Source organism: Mastomys coucha, chromosome X, assembly GCF_008632895.1.
Source record: "Mastomys coucha isolate ucsf_1 chromosome X, UCSF_Mcou_1, whole genome shotgun sequence".
NCBI classification, from domain to species: Eukaryota; Metazoa; Chordata; class Mammalia; order Rodentia; family Muridae; genus Mastomys; species Mastomys coucha.
Window position 1 is genome coordinate 73,047,929 of NC_045030.1, and position 13,869 is coordinate 73,061,797.

The 13,869-nt window shown below is 38.2% G+C and overlaps 1 protein-coding gene across 4 annotated transcripts in view; it reads left to right on the top strand.

Annotated features, from left to right (window-relative positions):
- Mamld1 (mastermind like domain containing 1) overlaps positions 1-13,869 on the top strand; it is a 121,592-nt gene that overhangs the window by 9,946 nt on the left and 97,777 nt on the right. Inside the window, exon 2 of one of the 4 annotated variants that reach the window (XM_031363425.1) lies at positions 4,322-4,369. The exons of the other annotated variants lie outside the window; for them this stretch is intronic. The gene's annotated coding sequence lies outside the window, so the exon portion shown is untranslated. The remainder of the gene's footprint in view (positions 1-4,321; positions 4,370-13,869) is intronic. 4 annotated transcript variants of the gene reach the window in all.

The following is a 13,869-nucleotide window of genomic DNA, read 5'->3' on the forward strand; positions in this document are numbered from 1 at the left end:
GAGCTGGAGGTTGTTAGTCAAGGAGTTCCCCACCAAGGTGAGAAAGAGCATATTATGCCATATTCATCTACATCCTGTGGGGTCCTGCTCTCAGTTACCAGCCAAGAGCTGTTATTCCTGGAGCATGTATCCAAAGAGAGGAGATGGAAGCAAGAGTTGAGCTTCTTGTCTGACCTCTCTCCCCTCCAGTTGTTCTCTCCTCTGCCCTCTTTCCTGAGCTTCCTTGGTTTCCTTGGAGCCTCAGGTTCTCTCCTAAAATATGACCTCCTTGATTTCCAAACAACTGGACATGTTAAAATCTAAGAGTCCCCTGAGGAAAGAAACCCGGCAAAAGGCATTGAACTCCCCAGAGTAAAGGCTTCCAGGGACACAATCTTCTAAGGAGGTCTTGGGCAAAAGAGGGCAAAAAGCTCTTTGCAAATTCTGTGGAACTTTCCTTACCCAGAAAGACATTTTGACCTTCCCTCATTTGCCTCAAACTTTAGACATCCCTACTGTTTATCCCACTCTAATCCATAAGACAAGGACCTTGCCTGGTCCTGGAGAAAGTTCACGTGACTCTGTCTTTTGACCTTGGTTTTTCCAGTGATTCTTTCTGTACTGAGAAGTCTAAGCCCCACTCTACCTGTAGTTTCTTAGTTTCTATGGGTAACCTGCTGTCTCTCTTGCCCAATCAGCCTCTATATTTTTCTCTTTTATCTGTGGGAGTTCCTGGACACTAGACCATAGGGAAACCTTTCTGCTGCTTTTAGAAGAGGTCAGGCAGAAGGGCCAAAGCTACTGAATGAAATGGCATCTGGGCTAGGAGAGTCTTCTGGCCCGGGCTTGTGTTTTCTATCTAGGGAGGGGAGTGTGGGCCTTTAAGGACTAAAGACATGGCAATAAAGTGCAGTACTTTGGGGAATCCAGAGTGTTTTGTTCAATTAGACCAAGCCCCACACTGCTAAACCATATGTCATCCATTCATAATTTTCCCTAGGATTTCAGTCTGAAGAAAAAAAAACCACTCTCTTCTTCTTTCAGTGGCACACTGGCACCTCAGTTGCAAAGGAGATTGGGACCATAAGTCTGCTTGCCTCTCTGATGACCCCAATTAGCAAACAGACTGTTGTCACTATACTGAAATGATGGAAGGTAAATTCCAGGGTGATTTTACAGAAGAGAAAACTGAGGCACAGAGAGCTGCCCAACGTTTCCAGGGCAATATAGAAAGGCTGCTGGGTGGGGCACATATCTATCCTCCAGTTCTTGGGCATGTCAAGAAGATGCCTTTTGCTCAGAAATTTTAGTAGACAGGTATTTTTCCAGAGCAGATCAAAAGCAGTGAGAGGAGATGCATTGTGCTGTATGGTAATCTACCCTGTATCTGCCTGTGCTGTGCTCAGTGTGATCAGGATGGACAACACACATGCAAGACTGGAACAAGCTGGACAGTGGAGGATACAAGGGAATGATCCATCATGGCCACAGGGCCTCTGAAGGGATGATGTTTTACCCTGCAGTCCAGTTGGGAAGCCAGTGCTATGGAAAGCTTTGCTGGGTGGTCTTTGCTGGCATTTGCAAAACCTTTTTTGGGTTTCATTCTCAGGGAGTTTACAGTGTTAATATCTGGCTCTGGAAATTCCAGCACTGACCTTGGAATTCAAAATGGGACGGTAGTTTTGGTGTAATTGCCAACATCACATGCCTTGTGAGTCTGATTCTGAAAGACTAGCATGCATTATGCTAGGTTTTTGGAGGAGGGCACAGTGTTTCTAAGCTGCATGTCTGTCAAGGATTAATTTAACCTCTAATTACTACATTTTCTTTGCTGTGTGTTGCATGAACATGTTACAACAAAGCTCAAAGTATGCTATTTTATTTCACTGCCACTCTAAAATTAATTTCAGGGATTTGGAGTCAAATCTGACCCACTTGGTGTTAAAATAGTTGTGCTGACATTGGAATTAAAGTGAACAATATGGTTCTTTCTAGAGATGCCCCAGCCATGGAATAAAGAGCTTGATTATGTTAGTTGTAGCCACAACCCTCAAAATAAGCCCTTGGCAGTATCAAAGAGTGTCACTACAGTAATCCCATTTGAAACCAAACACTCCTAGGGAGTACCAGAACCTGCCTATATATTTTCTAGGTGTTCGCTTGGGAGCAAGAGTGGGGCCTTGAGCAGCAGGGTAGCCCAGGAGTCCTTTTCTACCCACTAATAACACAAGATGAGCCTCCTAAAATCCTGCTATGGGGCTCAGTCAGGTCTAAGATTAAACTCATGGAGTCTCCAGTTTCCTTAACCTTCTCTTAGTCACCATTGGATGTGCCTCCTGCCCATTCTATCTTTTCTTAAGCATGCCAGATTTGTCAATAATGGTTAAGTAAAGAACATATAAAACAAGAGAATGGTTACTAGATTGTGGTGCAGAGTGGCGTAGATTCCCATCCTTGGGCACAGTGTCTCAGCCTTACTTTCATTATTAATCTGGAAGGGGAGGAATCTTGCCAACTACTTAAAAGCAGAGCCCACCTAGCAACCTGAGACATCATATAATCAAACAAAACAATTGTGATATATTAATCATAAAGTGTGGCAGTTGGCCATTGCCCTTCAAAAGATGCACGGGTTTGGGAGCACATTCTTGAGACTGGGAAAAACCCCCAGTATAGTGGAGGAAGAACACTCAACCCATCTGTGCTGTAGGCTCATCTCTGATTCCAACTAAAGACTCTTTTTGGACTACCTGTCCCTTCCCCTTTCTAGGCTTCAGTTTCCTTGTCATTACAATGTAAGTCTGAACTAAGGGAATCCAGGACCATCCTCAAGCCCTGGCATTCCACGATTGGATCATACATTAAAATATAAGCTGCTTGAAATGTTTGAGAGTGATGCATAATGATCCATCATTTTACATTGCCAAAGACTTCAATGCACAGGGGTTTTATTTTGCATTAGGTAGGAGGTCATAGAGACTGTTCATCAAAGGAAAGAGGTTCTAGAGGTTTGGCTAAAGATAAAGGATTGGCATTTCTTTTTACATGAGAAAAGAACAGAAAAGGAAGAAATTTCCTTGAAGACCTCTCATTTTCCACATGAGGATGCTGGAGCCGAAGACAAGTCTTACCTGCCAAGGGCTCCCCAGCAAGTTACTAGATGCTAAACTAGCTCAGGCCTTGGGAGCCCCATCTTGCACCCTTTCGCATAGTTCTTAAACACCATCAGAAGAAACATTTAGACCCCTAGTTACATGTGGGCCTGCAGTTGGCAGAATAGAGAACTGAGAGATTTTTATTTCTAGCTCTCAAACAGTAGCTTATAAGGAAGAAAATTTTATCCCTCACCTCTTCCCCTAACACCCATTAGTTGTTCTCAGCCAACAGTAAATATTGAATTTTGTTGGTCTTGTACCAATGCCCAATTTCAAATAAAACAGATTTTATGAATAATGGGGGGTGGTCCCTGGGGGCTTGTTATTTGAAATTATTTCATTTTAAACAGATGGCTGTTTTAGGTTTGACTTCATGTTTTCTAATTTTCATTAGAGAAACAAAAAACAACCTTAAGCAACCCCACCCTTATTTTTGTAATGAGTAACAGTTTGTCTTGTCTAAAAGAAGCTTTTAGTTTCTCAACTGTTTGCACCCAGTGTGCTCAGCCTTAGTTTGTTTGTTTTTTGAATCGTGTAACTGTGTTGTCCACCTATAGTTCATGAGGGGCTTACAAAATCTACCCATCTCATCTATACTCTGACACATGCCCCAAGATGCTTTCTTCCCACTCCAGTCCCTACCCCATCCCCTGTAGACTGGATGGAGGGTAGAGTCTGGACTCTAGTCTTGGTGGGGAAATAATGTGCAAATTTCTCATCTCATCTTGTGGCCCTGGGCTTGACCATGTCCTTTTTGTGCTTCTTCAGTCTATCACTACACTGAGGGAGAATCTGGGGATTTCTTTTCTTATTTATTTGGATCCCTCCTACTTGGAAGATAAGACCTGTCAATATTTGTGTGTGTGTGTGTGTGTGTGTGTGTGTGTGTGTGTGTGTGTGTGTATGTGTGTCCATATGCAAGTGGGTACATACATATACCTGGGCTAGTATGGAAGCCTGGAGTCAATATCAGCTGTCTTCATCCATCACTCACCACCTTGAGTTCCATGTTCAGTGAGAAACTCTGACTTGAAAAACTGATTTTGGGATGGGGAATGCTCTGTTCCCACAAGAGTTATAAACATGCTTTTCTGTGAGTGTTTGGGATCCAAACTTATGTCCTCATACTTATTTAGCCAATATCCACTGAGCCATTTCTCCACGCCTACATTTTGTTATTTCTATAGGCAACATCCAATGGCGTTTCTGCAAGAGGTATGGTGTTTCTACAAGAGGTAGGTTGATAGCTGAATGACTATATTTTTAAGTATGTAATGCCTCTATTTACTGAACTCCTCATGACTGGCTTTTAGGAAACAAGTGTTCTTCTTCTCTACTCTTCCTCAGTGGGACTGCCATTGGGCTGTCTCTGTTCCCATTAGGACAAAAAGGAAGAAGGGTATGGCATGAGACTGGAGCACATGCTAATATGATCAATTGGAGAACTGCTCAAATATTATTTAGAAAAATGGATTCAACAAAGGTTTTTATAAGCCTACTATGTACAAGGTATTATAGGTGATGTGGAGGGATTGATGGATATAATATGAGGTATTTAATACCCACTGTGAAAATAAAGATACAAGTGAATGACATGTCTGGGATATAAGAGTGAACAAAGCAGAAAAAAACTATAAAAATTGTTCAATAATGGAAACCGTGATAGAAAAAAATAAGTAAGATGTATAGTATCTGAGATGACAAGTGCCTTGAAGGAAAATAAATCAAGGGAGTTAACGAGTGCCAAGGGAGGGTGAGGTGTTCAATAGGATGGACTTGGTGAGGAAGAACTGAACAAACTTTGCAAAGAAGAGGGCTGTCTAATAGAAATAATTTAAGCTTCAATAACATAAAATAAGCAGATTTAATTTGTTTGAATGACATGCTTTTATTTAACCCACTGTATGTAAACTATTCTGCATGTAATCAACACATGATTAATAAGATGTTGTATACTCTTATTATTCTGTCTTTAGATTCTAATGTGTTTACCTTCACAGCACAAGTCATTTTAGACTAACTAGATTTTACATCTTTAATAGTCCCACACAGCTAGTTGACAAGAGAACACACTTCAGTTTAGATATCCTCAGTTTAGAATATCTCTAATAAACTGTACCTTATAGGGTGATTCTTTCCTGGGTGGTTTGAAATTGTTAATTCACTACTTACTAATTTGCATAGGTTATTTCACCGTGGATATTTCATGGTCTTTCACATCTTCATTTTCATACATCTGTTTCTTCTCCATGCATTCATCTTTTCCTCATTCCCTCTAAAATTTCCCTACCTGAATGCAGTTCTCTGGTTCTCAGGCTTTCTGCCTTTACTGAGTGGGTCTGGAGAGTGTTCAACAGAGTAGCGTGCATCTGACAAACTGGTCAGGACTTTAAGGAACAGTGGTAGTGTGTTCTTTGTCCAGTTTTGATTTGAAAACTATCCAAATGGCAGTTGCTGTTTTCTGCAAGCCAACATGTACCTGGAAATGCCTGTCCACTGGCTTCTTAGACAGTTATCTATCAACCTGAAACATGTTCTGAACATGAACACAAAGGTCTTTACTCTTTGCTCTCTATACCTTGTCTTTGGGGCATCAACTGGACATTTGCAAGCTTTTTATATTTTTTATTTGGCATAAATGCAGACTTTCTTTTTTTAAAAAAATTAATTCCAAATTTTATTTTCTTAAACTAATATGACACAGTGAAACACAAAAAGGGGAGACTCACAAAATTCATCTTAAAAATGACAGGCCTCAGCACTGCTTCAGTGAGCAGATTTAGCTCATCACACACAGCCAGCCACATGTATACACAGCCCCCTGGTTGCTTTTAGGAATCAGATGATGGGTAAGGAACCCTGCACTAGCCTCCCTGGTGGCTCTGGATTCCAGTTTGCCACAAAGCAATAAATAGGACATGTTACATACAAGGGAGCTCATGGGGTGACTAAGGCAGAGACTGGTCTTATAGAGCTGCTTTCTTGTACAACTCTTGGACAACTAAGCACAGTGGCAATATTTCAAGTTTTACAAAGAAACACATGTTTTTGTGTGTGTATGTGGCCTGTAACTCCAAATGTTGTTGTGGGACAGAAACTCCACATCTGCTTATGGACACTCAGATATTTTCAAGTATGCATGGACAGCGTGGTGACAAAGGACTGGCAGGCCAGGAAGGTTGGGAAGGTATTAGCTTGTGTCCACCCTAGAGCCTGGAAGACAAGCTTCAGCACAGACCCTGAAGGCCACCAAGCACAGGAGCCAGACTGACAGGAAAGCTCCACAGGGGTCATGTTTGCATATGTTATTCTTCACCCTCACCTCCACTAAATGCAGACTTTCTTAATCACCACCAACACCATCATCAATAGAGGACTTGACTGGCATGTGTAAGCTCATATGTCACACACATTACATCCACAAACAAAATAAGGAGTTGCTAGGATTTTAGGATGGTACCATAGGATGTCAGAGGACACACCTTGCTCTTAGAAACATACTTTTAAGCACAACAATTATTCCACTCATGCTGTGAATGAAATGCTTGCATTTGTATCCACTCAAAGTTCATATGCTGAAATCTTAATCCCTAAAGTTATGGTATAGTGGTATTAGGAATGAGATGTTTGAGACATTATTAGGTCATAATGGTAGAATCGTCATGAATTGTCTTGGTATCCTTATAAAAGAGGCATAATCAGACCTTTTGGCATCTTCTTCTATATGAAGGCACATGTAGATTGCTATATGTGAACCAAAAGTCAATTTCCTAATGCAAGTTAGTCTCCCAGGGTCTTTCCCACTTCCAGAGCCATGAAACAAAAAAAATATTTTTGTGGAAGTTTAAAAAAACTCAGATTTTTCCAGTTTTCCTAGTAGAGCCCATTAAAGCTAAGAAAATCTACTATGATGTGGTGTAATTGGCTGTGACTTCAGTCTCCTTTAGTCTGGGACAATATCTTCAGCTTGTTTTTGTGTTTTGAAGCATTGATGTGTTTGAACAGTACAGACCATTCTGTTATTTTACAGAATGTCTCTTAATTTTGGTTTGTTGTCTGCTGTTTCCTCCTGGTTAGATTTTGATTGTGTGATTTTTGTCATGAGCCAGCCACACAAAAGTAATGATGTGTCCCCCTCAGTGCACTACATCAGAGGGCACATGAGGTTGATGGCTGTCTCTATTGGCGATAGTCACTTGGTCAAGGTCATGTCTTCCTGGTGCCTCCACTCTCTAAGCACTATCGCTCCACCTTGCAGGACAGTATCTCAGTGGGAGGAAGACAGTCAACACTATGCTGGTATCTTATTACTTCTCTCCCTTTTCCTCACTAGTTTAACATCACTCAGGTCATGTCTGAGGAAAGTTTACTGTGATGCCTGTCAAATAGTGAACTTCTGATTCCAGGAATGTTTTGTATAGAATAAATATTCTTTTGCTTTCTACTGTAAGAAAGACCTTTCTCTCCCATATCATAAGAGTATTTATTCATGTATTTATTGATATTATATTTGCAATTTTATTCTAATTAGTGAATTATGATCCTTTATTATCAATATTTATTTTGCTTCTTAGATTGCTCCAGTTTGGGTTCTTTAAATTGGCTCCTAAGTCTTTTTGTCTAATTGTTATTAATCAACTGAGCATTGCCTTCATTTCTTTAAAATGGACAGTAGTACTTAGAACCCTTGATGTGGATATTGAATGGTCATTCTTACAGGCATCAAAGTCAGCTAGGCTAAGAGATTAAAACAATCAAATCATTCATAACTTTTGTCTTTATTATTTCAGTAAAGGCTATTTATCTATCTGTCTGTCTAGGAATTTCAAGTTCACACTCATTCCTCTAAATTCTAAACCCATACTAAAGTTCATTCTACCTTTCCTCTTTTGATTTTTATAATTCCTTTCATAAACACTGAGAAATCTCTGCTGTTATCCATAATATATTTACTCACTAAATCCTAGAGTATACAGAAAGTCATTTCTGCATCACTAACCCACGGCTGTGAAGAAGCCTGCTAACAAGGTAAAATATCACTTTATAAGGCCCTTTTTTAAACTTATGACTGTACATTCATCACTGTAAACAAATCTACCTGAGCTAGGTCTGTCTCTTCCCTCCCAAGAAGGCCACTCTGTTTATCAAATATTAAGATATTTCCCATATTTTCTTTATTTATCAACCATCCTCTACAAACATAACACATACAACTCCCAACATGCTCACACACATACTTCTTTCTCTGAATTGGGAGAGCTAATGATGGGCATAATGTTCTTTTATCCCTCAAATACTTTAAAATATATTAAAACAAAGGCATTCTCTTGCAAACCCAAAATGAAACGACAACAAAATCCCAAGATTTAGAATCTGATTGGATTCCTTTTGCTTTCTCTAACTTTGTTAATGCTTTAAGAGGTGTATGTAAAACAATGCCACAGTCCAAGACACAAGAAGCATTGCAACTGGAACCCCTGCCTGCCTTTCTGCTTCTCACCTCATTCTCCTTGTCTCCTTTAAGTAGTCAACATCTTAGCTTTTCTGCACCCCTCTAAATACAAATAAAAATACATTTTTCTAGACCAGTTATTTTCTTTCATAAAGCATGGCACTTTATAGACACTTTCAGGCTTTGTTCTTGCAGTTGGAAATATATCCTAGCAGCCATTCTGTGTCAGTGCATAAACATCTTCTATCTTTTATGAGAAGGTACAACGTATTAGGCTAGGTGTATACCATAGATTATTCAAAGCCCCTCCTCCTGGCTGTAAGTATCTTAGGTTGTTTCCAATAGTTTGTACTTATATTGTTTCAAGAAACAAGCTGGAATATATGGATTTTCATACTGTTGAAATATCTTCAGGGTCAGGTCTTATAGGTGTAATAATAACACAGTACACATGTGTCAAATGAAGTTTTGATATGTATTTCCCAATTCCCCTCTAGCAGTGCATGAAATGTCTCTTCTCCCAAAGCCTCATCACCAAAGCATTTGCTAGACTTTTTAATTTTTCTATATCTGATAGGTGAGAAATGATATCTCAGTGTAGTTTAATTAGCATTTTTCTAATTATGAGTAACTTGGAATATCTTTTCATATGCTTAAGAGCCTTTTTTGATATTTTCTGTATGTGCATTATCTGTTAAAGTCTTTTCTTCCTTTTTCTATTGATTTGGGGGGCTTATATCCTCAATTTTAAGACTTTTTGTGATGACGATAATTGGGTTTTTATCTGTGATATTTATTACAAATAATTTTTAAAATTTCTTTGTTCTTCTGGATACTTGTTTTCTATGGTTTGCCAAAGGTTTTGTTTTCTTACTTGCCTGCTATTTTGAGACAAGGTCTTATGATTCTCTTGCCTTCACTTACCCAGTACTAAAATTCAAAGCATGCACCAAGCTCAGCTGCAAAAGGATTTTTCTGTATTTAGTTATCAGCTTTTTCCCATTATCACTCTTGGACACTGAGTCACATAAGCCTTTTCCCACACCCAGGCTAAAGAACTCACCCAATTTTCTTCCAAATAATAGAATAGGACAACTTTTATGGTTGATTTCTTTTGGGGATTAATATTTTCAAGGTTCATCCATATTGTATAATTTATTAGAACTTTACACTTTCTTTCCTTTTTTACTTTTTATTACTGTGTGTACTTTGGTTCAGATTGTGCTTCACAATTGTACAGCTACATGTGCACATGAGTGTGGAGGCCAAAAGAAGTAAACACTGGTGTTGTTCCTTCCTTAAGAGCTATTTTGCTTTTTGAGACAGGAATCTACCTAACTCCACCTTACCAGTATACCATGACCATCTTTTTATGTGTATGCTGGTGATTGTACTGGAAACATATTACCCACCAAGTCAACTCCTTCATTCTTTTATTTCCCCAAATATAGATAGAACTCAGTTTGTCTTTCTGCTCATCAATTGGCAGAAAATTTAGCTATCATGAATAAAACTGTTATAAACATTCATATATAACCTTTCATATGGATATAATGTTTTCATATCCCTCAGGTATATTCCTAGAAGAGGGATGTCTGAATTACATGGTAACTGTTTAACACTTTAAGGAAATGTCAAATTATAATCCAAAGTAGTTGTAACATTTTATGATCTGGCCAACAATGCATTGCTATTTTTCACATCCTTGTCAACACCCATAGTTTCTGAGTGAATATAAAGCTCTATTTAATTATGGTTTTGATTTGCATGTTTGTTGACTGATAATGTTGAGCATCTTCTGTTTGTTCATTACTCATTTGCATATTTTGTTTGGAGAAATGTTTGTTCAGACTTTGCCCATTTGAAATTGAGTTATCTTTTTGTTCTTTTATAAACATAAGGGCTCTTGGTATATTCTCAACATTGAAGACTCATAGTAGAGCTAAGAAGTTTCCATCCTGTGAATGTGGAGAAAAGGATTCCTTGTAAAGGCAAGGTCTCTGCTGATGTTTCTGCTATGCGGGGTCCTCCAAGCTAGCTATAAGCTGCTAGCAGATTGCCCTGTCTTCATCTCCCATCACACCATAGGCATGCTAGGATTGCAAATGTACACAGCTGCATCTGGCTTTTTAGGTGGATTTTGAGGGGTAAACTTGAGTCATCAGGCTTGTGTGAAACTGCTTTTCCCCATGGATCCGTCTCCATGGCCCTAGTTAATTCTTTAAGAACTTAGTATATTAATTAAATGTTTCTCCTGTAGTCTCCATTTTGTTTTGTCTTGAATTCTTATATCATGTTAAAACCTAATGTTATAAAAACTGATTGTGAAATGTTTCCTCCTATTCTGTTTTCCAGAAGAAAATGTATTGAATTATTAGTTTTTTTATTGTAGAATTATCCAATTAAACCTTTTAGATCTGAAGATTTTGGGAGGAGTTTCTCAGGTATGATTTACATTTCTTTAAAAATTTTAGAGATATTGAAATGATCTGTTTTGGTAATTTGTTGCATGAAAGGAAATGGTCCCTTTCATCTTGTTTTCAAAATTATATATGTAGTTTTTGAATAATATTCCCTTGTCCTTTGGTATTTATAAGGGTTGTACATGATCTTCTTTGCATTTCTGATTGTCCTTCCACCACTTTCCCTTTGCAACTTCACACGCTCTTTTTTTTAAAAAGTCCCTAAGATCATTTAGTGCTTTCTGTGTGTATGTGGTTGTAGGACTATCTTCTGGAACATCAGAGGTTACATCCCAGAATAAAACTGACTGTCCTTTCCATCAGCTGCCAATAGTGTCTCAGCTAGAGGTGGTCTGACATTAGCCTTTCTGTGAATATTAGGAATCTGACTGGCTTGCTTTTGTGTGGGTCTTATGTAAGCAGTTATAGCTGCTGTAAGTTCATGCATATGACTTTCCTGTCATGTCCAGAAAATAATATTTTACTGCAGACATCTATTAGTTCTGTATCTTAGATATTTCTGCTTCCTCTTCTAAAATGAGCCCTGAGCCTTGGGTGGAGGGATATAATCTAATAGATTAGATAGAGGTTCCAGTTAGAGTTGAGCATTCCATAGTGTCTTATTCTTTCTCTTCTTACATTCTCATGATTCAATGAAATGGATTTTGGGATTCCATTTGTATTTATATTTCATTTTTATTAGATCAGACTGCATAGTTTTCCCAGTAATTATTACATAATTATACATAAAGATTTTAATATAGCCTACCATTGGAATTTCATCAATTTTACTAAAATACAGAAATTTCCCTTGCATTTATATCATGTTACATTCCTTCTAATGGTTTGTCTTGACTATTTCCCGTAGGCACACTAAGTATCAGAAGAAATGATGTCAGAGGTTTTTCTTCATTCTTTGGCTATGATTTATAAAACTCTTGAGAAAGAATAGTTCATTATATTATCACTATTTTTACCTATCCTGGAGTTCTTCTCTCCTTTGTGAAGTCATTCTTCTGTTATCATTTCCTCTTTGTTTAAAGGCATTATTTAATGATGGGATCATGAGCAACAATATCTCTTGAGTTTTCCTTCATCTGAGAATATCTTGATTTCCCTTTCATTATTTAAGGATATTTTTGCCAGATATATAATTTGAGGTTGACAGTTCTTTTCTTTCAGCACTTGAAAAATGTTGTGGTATTTCCTCCTGGCCTCTGTGGTTCCTGAAGAAAAGTACCTTGTCATAACTAATGTACCACTTTGTCCAGATGTTCTCAAGAGTTGTTAGTTGCTGGAAATATCAGTTTAAGTTCTCTTAGTTTGGATTTATTCTGTTTGAGATTCACTTTTATACTTGAATCTGTATGTTTATTAGGTTGCAAAATTTAAAAATTTTTACTATTATTCCTTAGACTTACAATCTTGCTTTCCCCTTTCTGCACTGTGGCTAACACAAATATTGGATCATTGGTTACTGTTCTTGTTAACTTCAAATGGATTGGTAATTTCATGTTGAATATTTTAATGATGTCAGTTTTCAAATTCTCATCAAATAATTCCAGTGCATGAATCATTTTGATGTTAAGGCTTAGTGATTATTGTTCCTTTTTCTTGGTTCTTGGGATAGTAATTTTTATATATATCCTGTGTATTTTTTAAATTGTAGAAGTTTATATATATCCCGTGTATTTTTTAAATTACAGAAGTTTGAGTGTAATTCAATCTTCTGTTTTAACAACCAGTGTCCATAGTAAGATATAATATGTGAATCATTTAGATTTCAGTTTCTTGCAGGGTCAAAGTAACACCATTTGTGTGAACTGAACTGAAAATAGCCTTCTTGTGACAGTTGGGTGACCAGCCATCTCCCTTGGTTCTGCTAACTTCTTCCTTGGAGAAGGGGGAGCAATGACTTTCCTTTGTGCCTCTGATTGAGATGAAGTATTCACTTGCTTGTTCCTCCTAGAGGAGAGGGAAGTAGAGGTGGGACATGGATGGAGGTTCTGCTCGTCTTTCTTAGCCTCCCTGTTGGTTCCCCTGATGGAGGAATGGATATGCATAGACTCCTATTACCTCTAAACAGGAGAATTAGACTGCTGCAATCTGCTTACATGGGCCTAGAGGGTTAGGTAGGTGGAATGTCACCTTCCCACGTTACCTGCTGTAACCCTACAGAAGGGGAGGATTTTCCTAGTAGTGTAAATTAGAATTAAGTAGGTGTTTTAAGACAGATTTATGTAGGCCACCTTTTACACAGCATTTTTAACTGTGGTGAAAGGATTTTCTTGAAGCATTTTTAAAAGGCCATTTTAGAGCAATGAAAATTAAATTGATAATGTAATAGAGTTCTCATATACCTTTTGCTCCATCCCCAACCTGCATAGCCTCCCTCCTCCACTATCCATATTCTCTTTCAAAAGGATACCATTTGTAGGATGATCTATTCAGTAGTGACTCTACATTGAGACATAATTATCCACACTTCACCTAAAATCCATAGTGCCAGTTATGGTTTACTCTTAGCATTGTACATTTTGGAGTTTAATAAATGAATAACAATCACCTGTTATACTGGAAGCACACACAGTATTTTCATTGTTCTAAAATATTTTGTGGCCAGGAGGTGGTGGTGCACGCCTTTAACCCCAGCACTCAGGAGGTAGAGGCATGTGGATCTCTATAAGACTAGCCTGGTCTACAAAGTGAGTTTCAGCACAGCCAGGGCTACATAGAAAAAAATCTGTCTCAGAAAAACAAAACAAAACAAAATCTTTTGTACTTCATTCTTCCCAGCCTCACCTCACCTCTAGTCATCTCT